Raw genomic sequence first — 10,199 nt, 5'->3', positions numbered from 1 at the left:
AATGAGAGCTGCATGCCATGGTGGTGCGCGAAATTGTGAACTATACTTTTTCACAACTCTCATAATCCCTGGTAATGGCTCCAAAAACTTGGTGCGCTCAATACCATGGCATTACACAACTTCGCACAACTAACCAGCAAGTGCACTGGGTCGTCCAAGTAATAAACCTTACGTGAGTAAGGGTCGATCCCACGGAGATTGTTAGTATTGAAGCAAGCTATGGTCATCTTGTAAATCTTAGTCAGGCAAACTCAGATATGTATGGTGATGAACGAAAATAACATAAAAGATAAAGATAGTGATACTTATGTAACTCATTGGTAGGAACTTCAGATAAGCGCATGAAGATGCCTTCCCTTCCGTCTCTCTGCTTTCCTACTGTCTTCATCCAACCCTTCTTACTCCTTTCCATGGCAAGCTCGTATAGGGTCTCACTGTTGTCAGCAGCTACCTCCCATCCTTGCAGTGAAAGCTAATGCTCAATACTCTGTCACAGTACGGCCAATCACCGGTTCGGTTCCCTCCCCTACCGGAATAGAATAACTATTTTGCGTCTGTCACTAACGCCCAGTAGGTTACAGGTTTGAAGCACGTCACAGTCATTCAGTCATTGAATCCTACTCAGAATACCACAGACAAGGTTAGACCTTCCGGATTCTCTTGAATGCTGCCATCAGTTCTTGCCTATACCACGAAGACTCTGATCTCACGGAATGGCTGGCTCGTTTGTCAGGCGAGCACTCGGTTGTCAGGCGATCAACCATGCATCGTGCAATCAGGAATCCAAGAGATATTCACTAAGCCTCAGATGCTTGTAGAACAAGAATGGTTGTCAGTCACCTTGTTCATGGGTGAGAATGGTGATGGGCGTCAATCATCACCTTCATCATGTTGAAGAACAAGTGATATCTTGGACAAAGAACAAGCGGAATTGAATGGAAGAACAATAGTAATTGCATTAATACTCGAGGTACAGCAGAGCTCCACACCTTAATCTATGGTGTGTAGAAACTCCACCGTTGAAAATACATAAGCATAAGGTCTAGGCATGGCCGAATGGCCAGCCTCCCAATGATCTAAGAACTACAATATCCAAAGATGATCTAGAGATCTAAAAGTGATCAAAAGATTTCTATACAATAGTAAAAGGTCCTACTTATAAGAAACTAGTAGCCTAGGGTGTACAGAAATGAGTAAATGACATAAAAATCCTCTTCCGGGCCCACTTGGTGTGTGTTTGGGCTGAGCAATGAAGCAATTTCGTGTAGAGACTTTTCTTGGAGTTAAACGCCAGCTTTGGTGCCAGTTTGGGCGTTTAACTCCCATTTAGGTGCCAGTTCCAGCGTTTAACGCTGGGATTTCTTGAGGTGACTTTGAACGCCGGTTTGGGCCATCAAATCTTGGGCAAAGTATGGACTATTATATATTGCTGGAAAGCCCAGGATGTCTACTTTCCAACGCCGTTGAGAGCGCGCCAATTGGGCTTCTGTAGCTCCAGAAAATCCACTTCGAGTGCAGGGAGGTCAGAATCCAACAGCATCTGCAGTCCTTTTGAGTCTCAGAATCAGATTTTTGCTCAGGTCCCTCAATTTCAGCCAGAAAATACCTGAAATCACAGAAAAACACACAAACTCATAGTAAAGTCCAGAAAAGTAAATTTTAACTAAAAACTAATAAAAATATACTAAAAACTAACTATATCATACTAAAAACATACTAAAAACAATGCCAAAAAGTATACAAATTATCCGCTCATCACAACACCAAACTTAAATTGTTGCTTGTCCTCAAGCAACTGAAAATCAAATAAGATAAAAAGAAGAGAATATGCAATGAATTCCAAAAACATCTGTGAAGATCAGTATTAATTAGATGAGCGGGGCTTTTACTTTTTGCCTCTGAACAGTTTTGCCATCTCACTCTATCCCTTGTAATTCAGAATGATTGGCTTTTTTAGGAACTCAGAATCCAGATAGTGTTAATGATTCTCCTAGTAAAGTATGATGATTCTTGAACATAGCTATTTATTGAGTCTTGGCTGTGGCCCAAAGCACTCTGTCTTCCAGTATTACCACCGGATACATACATGCCACAGACACATAATTGGGTGAACCTTTTTAGATTGTGACTCAGCTTTGCTAAAGTCCCCAATTAGAGGTGTCCAGGGTTCTTAAGCACACTCTTATTTGCCTTGGATCACAACTTTATTCTTTCTTTTTCTTTCTTTTTCTCTTTCTTTTTGTTTTCGTTTTTTTTTTTTGCAATGCTTTTTCTTGCTTCAAGAATCATTTTATTGATTTTTCAGATCCTCAGTAACATGTCTCCTTTTTCATCATTCTTTCAAGAGCCAACATTCATGAACCACAAATTCCAAAGACATATGCACTGTTTAAGCATACATTCAGAGAACAAAAATATTGCCACCACATCAAAATAATTAAACTATTATAAAATTCAAAATTCATGCAATTCTTTCTTTTATCAATTAGGCACGTTTTTATTGAAGAAAGGTGATGGATTCATAGGACATTCATAACTTTAAGGCATAGACACTAAGACACTAATGATCATAAGACACAAACATGGATAAACATAAGCATTAAAATTCGAAAAACAGAAGAATGATAACAAGGAAATCAAAGAACGGGTCCACCTTAGTGATGGCGGCTCTTTCTTGCTCTTGAAGATCCTATGGAGTGCTTGAGCTCCTCAATGTCTCTTCCTTGTCTTTGTTGCTCCTCCCTCATGATTCTTTGATCTTCTCTAATTTCATGAAGGATGATGGAGTGTTCTTGATGCTCCACCCTCAGTTGTCCCATGTTGGAACTTAGTTCTCCTAGGGAGGTGTTTAGTTGCTCCCAATAGTTTTGTGGAGGAAAATTCATCCCTTGAGGAATCTCAGGGATCTCATGATGAGTGAGATCTCTTGTGTACTCCATCCTTTTCTTGGTGATGGGCTTGTCCTCATCAATGGGAATGTCTCCCTCTATGTCAACTCCAACTGAATAACAGAGGTGACAAATGAGATGGGGAAAGGCTAACCTTGCCAAGGTGGAGGTCTTGTCCGCCACCTTATAGAGTTCTTGGGCTATAACCTCATGAACCTCTATTTCTTCTCCAATCATGATACTATGGATCATGATGGCCCGGTCTATGGTAACTTCGGACCGGTTGCTAGTGGGGATAATTGAGCGTTGTATGAACTCTAACCATCCTCTAGCCACGGGCTTGAGGTCATGCCTTCTCAATTGGACCGGCTTTCCTCTTGAATCTTGCTTCCATTGTGCGCCCTCTTCACATATGGTTGTGAGGACTTGGTCCAACCTTTGATCAAAGTTGACCCTTCTAGTGTAAGGATGCTCATCTCCTTGCATCATAGGCAAGTTGAACGCCACCCTCACACTCTCCGGACTAAAATCCAAGTATTTCCCCCGAACCATAGTGAGATAATTCTTTGGATTCGGGTTCACACTTTGGTCATGGTTCTTTGTGATCCATGCATTGGCATAGAACTCCTGAACCATCAAGATTCTGACTTGTTGAATGGGGTTGGTAAGAACTTCCCAACCTCTTCTTCGGATCTCATGGCGGATCTCCGGATATTCACCCTTTTTGAGTGAAAAGGGGACTTCGGGGATCACCTTCTTCAAGGCCACAACTTCATAGAAGTGGTCTTGATGCACCCTTGAGAGGAATCTATCCATCTCCCATGACTCGGAGGTGGAAGCTTTTGCCTTCCCTTTCCTCTTTTTAGAGGTTTCTCCGGCCTTGGATGCCATAAATGGTTATGGAAAAACGAAAAAGCAACGCTTTTACCACACCAAACTTAAAATGTTTGCTCGTCCTCGAGCAAAAGAAGAAAGAAGAGAGTAGAAGAAGAAGAAATGAGGAAGAAGGGAGATGGTAGTGTGTTCGGCCAAGAAGGGTAAGAAAAGGGGGTTTAGGTTGTGTGAAAATGAAGAGTTGAAGAAGGGTATTTATAGGAGAGAGGGGGGTAAAGGTTCGGCCATTATGGGTGGGTTTGGGAGGGAAAGTGGTTTGAATTTGAAGGGTGAGGTTGGTGGGGATTTATGAAGGATGGATGTGAATGGTGAAGAGAAAGATGGGATTTGATAGGTGAAGGGTTTTTGGGGAAGAGGTGTTGAGGTGATTGGTGAATGGGGGAAGAAGAGAGAGAGTGATGGTAGGGTCCTGTGGGGTCCACAGATCCTGTAGTGTCAAGGAAAAGTCATCCCTGCACCAAATGTGGCTCAAAATCACGTTTTGAACCATTTCTGGCGTTAAACGCCGGGCTGGTGCCCATTCCTGGCGTTTAACGCCAGGTTCTTGCCCTTTACTGGCGTTTAACGCCAGTCTGGTGCCCCTTTCTGGCGTTAAACGCCCAGAAGGGTGCCAGACTGGGCGTTAAACGCCCAGAAGGGTGCCAGACTGGGCGTTAAACGCCCAACAGCTAGCATTACTGGCGTTTGAACGCCAGCTTCTCCTCCTCCAGGGTGTGCTATTTTTCTTCCTGTTTTTCATTCTGTTTTTGCTTTTTTTCATTGTTTTTATGACTTCTTATGATCATCAACCTACAAAAAAGATAAAATAACAAAAGAAAATAATTAATTATAAAACATTGGGTTGCCTCCCAACAAGCGCTTCTTTAATGTCATTAGCTTGACAGAGGACTCTCATGGAGCCTCAGAAATACTCAGAACCGTGTTGGAACCTCCCAACACCAAACTTAGAGTTTGAATGTGGGGGTTCAACACCAAACTTAGAGTTTGGTTGTGGCCTCCCAACACCAAACTTAGAGTTTGACTGTGGGGGCTCTGCTTGGCTCTGTTTTGAGAGAAGCTCTTCATGCTTCCTCTCCATGATGACAGAGGGATATCCTTGGGCCTTAAACACCAAGGATTTTTCATTCACTTGAATGATCAACTCTCCTCTATCAACATCAATCACAGCCTTTGCTGTGGCTAGGAAGGGTCTGCCAAGGATGATGGATTCATCCATGCACTTCCCAGTCTCTAAGACTATGAAGTCAGTAGGAATGTACTGGTCTTCAACTTTTACCAGAACATTCTCTACAAGTCCATAAGCTTGTTTTCTTGAGTTGTCTGCCATCTCTAATGAGATTCTTGCAGCTTGCACCTCTAAGATCCCTAATTTCTCCATTACAGAGAGGGGCATGAGGTTCACACTTGACCCTAAGTCACACAAGGCCTTCTTGAAGGTCATGGTGCCTATGGTACAAGGTATAGAAAACTTCCCAGGATCCTGCCTCTTTTGAGGCAGTTTCTGCCTAGACAAGTCATCCAGTTCTTTGGTGAGCAAGGGAGGTTCATCCTCCCAAGTCTCATTTCCAAATAACTTGTCATTTAGTTTCATGATTGCTCCAAGGTATTTAGCAACTTGCTCTTTAGTAACATACTCATCCTCTTCAGAGGAAGAATACTCATCAGAGCTCATGAATGGCAGAAGTAAGTCCAATGGAATCTCTATGGTCTCATTTTGAGCCTCAGATTCCCAAGGTTCCTCATTGAGGAACTCAGAGGAGAGTGGTGCACGCCCACTGGGGTCTCTCTCAGTGGCGTCTTCTTCCTCTCTTTCCTCTCCATATTCGGCCATGTTGATGGCCTTGCACTCTCCTTTTAGATTTTCTTCTGTATTACTTGGGAGAGTACTAGGAGGGAGTTCAGTAACTTTCTTGCTCAGCTGACCCACTTGTCCTTCCAAATTTCTGATGGAGGACCTTGTTTCACTCATGAAACTTTGAGTGGTCTTTATTAGATCAGAGACCATTGTTGCTAAGTCAGAAGTATTCTGCTTAGAACTCTCTGTCTGTTGCTGAGAAGATGATGGAAAAGGCTTGCCATTGCTAAACCTGTTTCTTCCACCATTATTGTTATTGAAACCTTGTTGAGGTCTCTCTTGATTCTTCCATGAGAGATTTGGGTGATTTCTCCATGAAGAATTGTAGGTATTTCCATAGGGTTCTCCTAGGTAATTCACCTCTTCCATGGAAGGGTTCTCAGGATCATAAGCTTCTTCCTCAGATGAAGCTTCCTTAGTACTGCCAGGTGCATTTTGCATTCCAGACAGACTTTGAGAAATCAAATTGACTTGTTGAGTCAATATCTTGTTCTGAGCCAGTATGACATTCAGAGTGTCAATCTCAAGAACTCCTTTCTTCTGACTAGTCCCATTGTTCACAGGATTCCTTTCAGAAGTGTACATGAATTGGTTATTTGCAACCATTTCAATCAATTCTTGAGCTTCTGCAGGCGTCTTCTTCAGATGAAGAGATCCTCCAGCAGAGCTATCCAAGGACATCTTAGATAGTTCAGAGAGACCATCATAGAAAATTCCTATGATGCTCCATTCAGAAAGCATGTCTGAGGGACATCTTCTGATTAATTGTTTGTATCTTTCCCAAGCTTCATAGAGGGATTCTCCATCCTTCTGTCTGAAGGTTTGGACTTCCACTCTAAGCTTACTCCATCTTTGTGGTGGAAAGAACTTTGCCAAGAAGGCATTGACTAGCTTTTCCCAAGAGTCCAGGCTTTCTTTAGGTTGAGAATCCAACCATATTCTAGCTCTGTCTCTTACAGCAAAAGGGAATAGCATCAGTCTGTAGACCTCAGGGTTAACCCCATTAGTCTTGACTGTGTCACAGATTTGCAAGAATTCAGCTAAAAACTGATGAGGATCTTCCATTGGAAGTCCATGGAACTTACAATTCTGTTGCATTAGAGAAACTAATTGAGGCTTAAGCTCAAAGTTGTTTGCTCCAATGGCACGGATAGAGATGCTTCTCCCATAGAAATCAGGAGTAGGTGCAGTAAAGTCACCCAGCACCTTCCTTGCATTGTTGGCATTGTTGTTGTTTTCGGCTGCCATGGGTTCTTCTTCTTTGAAGAATTCGGTCAGGTCCTCTAAAGAGAGTTGTGCTTTGGCTTCTCTTAGCTTTCTCTTCAAGGTCCTTTCGGGTTCAGGATCAGCTTCAACAAGAATGCCTTTGTCTCTGCTCCTGCTCATATGAAAGAGAAGAGAAAAAGAAAATGTGGAATCCTCTATGTCACAGTATAGAGATTCCTTGAATTGTCAGAGGAAAAGAGAAATAGAAAGAAGAAGGAGAAGAAGAATTCGAACTTTAAGTAGATAAGGTTCGAATTGTGCATTTAGAAGGAGTGGTACTCCATAAATAGAAGGATGTGAGAAGGAGGGAAGAGGATTTTCGAAAATTCAATTAAAAGATTTTGAAAACATTTTGAAAATTTGATTGATAATTTTCGAAAATTGAAAGTGAAAAAGAAATCAAGTAATTTTTGAAAAAGATTTTGAAATTAGAAGTCAAAAAGATTTGATTGAAAACTATTTTGAAAAAGATGAGGTTAAAAAGATTTGATTGAAAAGTCATGGTTTTAAAAAGATGTGATTGAGAAGATATGATTTGAAAACAATTTTAAAAGATATGTTTTGAAAATTATTTTAAAAGATTTGATTTGGAAAATTAGTGACTTGCCTAACAAGAAAAGATATGATTCAAACATAAAACCTTCCTTAACAGAAAAGGCAAAAAATGTTCAATCAAATCATTAATTGTTAGTAAGTATCTTTGAAAGGAAAGAAATTAATTTTGAAAACATTTGATTGAAAAGATTTGATTTGAAAAAGATTTGATTTTGGAAAACTTGAAAAAAATTGATTTGAAAACAAAATCTTCCCCCTAGCACCATCCTGGCGTTAAACGCCCAACCAGGTGCCCTGGCTGGCGTTTAAACGCCAGTCTGCCTTCTTCACTGGGCATTTTTGAATGCTCAGCTTTTTCTGTATAATTCCTCTGCAGTGTGTTCTGAATCTTCAATCCCTTGTATCATTGACTTGAAAAGACATAAATTAAAAATATTTTTGGATTTTTTAATAATTAAAATGCAACAAGAATCAAATAACAATGCATGCAAGACACCAAACTTAGCAGTTTGTATACTACTGACACTAATGAACTGAAAATGCATATGAGACACACAAAATACTCAAGTCAATAGAATTCAAAGATCAGAGCAAGAAATCATCAAGAATTACTTGAAGATCCTTAAGACACATGAATGAATTCATGCAATTGACACCAAACTTAAGATGAGACACTAGACTCAAGCAAGAAACATAAAATCTTTTTGGTTTTTTTTTTTTATGATTTTGTAAATTTTTTTGTGTTTTTCGAAAATTAAGTGGAAAAAGGTATCAAAATTCTTAATGAGAATTCCAGGAATCAGTGCAATGTTAGTCTAAGACTCCGGTCCAGGAATTAGACATGGCTTCACAGCTAGCCAAGCTTCCAAAGAAAGCTTCGGTCCAAAACACTAGACATGACCAAAGGTCAGCCAATCCTTAGCAAATCACTGCTCCAAAAGCAAGATTGATACGAAATCAACAAGCTCTTGTGGTGATAAGTTGAAACCTCGGTCCAATCAGATTAGACATGGCTTCTCAGCCAGCCAGATTTCAACAAATCATCATGAAACTCTAGAATTCATCTTCAAGAATTTCGAAAAAAAATACCTAATCTAAGCAACAAGATGAACCGTCAGTTGTCCAGCCTGAACAATCCCGGGCAATAACACCAAAAATTTGATGTTGTTGCCGGATCTTGGCACTGATGTTACCAAAGGCTTGCTCAAAACTAGAACAATCCCCGGCAACGGCGCCAAAAACTTGGTGCGCGAAATTGTGAACTATACTTTTTCACAACTCTCATAATCCCTGGTAATGGCTCCAAAAACTTGGTGCGCTCAATACCATGACATTACACAACTTCGCACAACTAACCAGCAAGTGCACTGGGTCGTCCAAGTAATAAACCTTACGTGAGTAAGGGTCGATCCCACGGAGATTGTTAGTATTGAAGCAAGCTATGGTCATCTTGTAAATCTTAGTCAGGCAAACTCAGATATGTATGGTGATGAACGAAAATAACATAAAAGATAAAGATAGTGATACTTATGTAACTCATTGGTAGGAACTTCAGATAAGCGCATGAAGATGCCTTCCCTTCCGTCTCTCTGCTTTCCTACTGTCTTCATCCAACCCTTCTTACTCCTTTCCATGGCAAGCTCGTATAGGGTCTCACTGTTGTCAGCAGCTACCTCCCATCCTTGCAGTGAAAGCTAATGCTCAATACTCTGTCACAGTACGGCCAATCACCGGTTCGGTTCCCTCCCCTACCGGAATAGAATAACTCTTTTGCGTCTGTCACTAACGCCCAGTAGGTTACAGGTTTGAAGCACGTCACAGTCATTCAGTCATTGAATCCTACTCAGAATACCACAGACAAGGTTAGACCTTCCGGATTCTCTTGAATGCTGCCATCAGTTCTTGCCTATACCACGAAGACTCTGATCTCACGGAATGGCTGGCTCGTTTGTCAGGCGAGCACTCGGTTGTCAGGCGATCAACCATGCATCGTGCAATCAGGAATCCAAGAGATATTCACTAAGCCTCAGATGCTTGTAGAACAAGAATGGTTGTCAGTCACCTTGTTCATGGGTGAGAATGGTGATGGGCGTCAATCATCACCTTCATCATGTTGAAGAACAAGTGATATCTTGGACAAAGAACAAGCGGAATTGAATGGAAGAACAATAGTAATTGCATTAATACTCGAGGTACAGCAGAGCTCCACACCTTAATCTATGGTGTGTAGAAACTCCACCGTTGAAAATACATAAGCATAAGGTCTAGGCATGGCCGAATGGCCAGCCTCCCAATGATCTAAGAACTACAATGTCCAAAGATGATCTAGAGATCTAAAAGTGATCAAAAGATTTCTATACAATAGTAAAAGGTCCTACTTATAAGAAACTAGTAGCCTAGGGTGTACAGAAATGAGTAAATGACATAAAAATCCTCTTCCGGGCCCACTTGGTGTGTGTTTGGGCTGAGCAATGAAGCAATTTCGTGTAGAGACTCTTCTTGGAGTTAAACGCCAGCTTTGGTGCCAGTTTGGGCGTTTAACTCCCATTTAGGTGCCAGTTCCAGCGTTTAACGCTGGGATTTCTTGAGGTGACTTTGAACGCCGGTTTGGGCCATCAAATCTTGGGAAAAGTATGGACTATTATATATTGCTGGAAAGCCCAGGATGTCTACTTTCCAACGCCGTTGAGAGCGCGCCAATTGGGCTTCTGTAGCTCCAGAAAATCCACTTCGAGTGCAGG

At 41.2% G+C, this 10,199-nt stretch overlaps 1 non-coding gene across 1 annotated transcript; it reads left to right on the top strand.

The window, feature by feature from the left end:
- The first annotated feature begins 6,372 nt into the window (after positions 1-6,372).
- On the top strand, positions 6,373-6,480 carry LOC130952532 (small nucleolar RNA R71). The gene has a single exon (XR_009074716.1). It is a non-coding gene; the product is annotated as a small nucleolar RNA R71 (small nucleolar RNA).
- The last annotated feature ends 3,719 nt before the right edge of the window (positions 6,481-10,199 follow it).

This window comes from Arachis stenosperma, chromosome 1 (genome assembly GCF_014773155.1).
Source record: "Arachis stenosperma cultivar V10309 chromosome 1, arast.V10309.gnm1.PFL2, whole genome shotgun sequence".
NCBI classification, from domain to species: domain Eukaryota; kingdom Viridiplantae; phylum Streptophyta; class Magnoliopsida; order Fabales; family Fabaceae; genus Arachis; species Arachis stenosperma.
The sequence above is the reverse complement of the archived record's forward strand: the minus strand, read 5'-3'. Positions and strand labels throughout refer to the sequence as shown.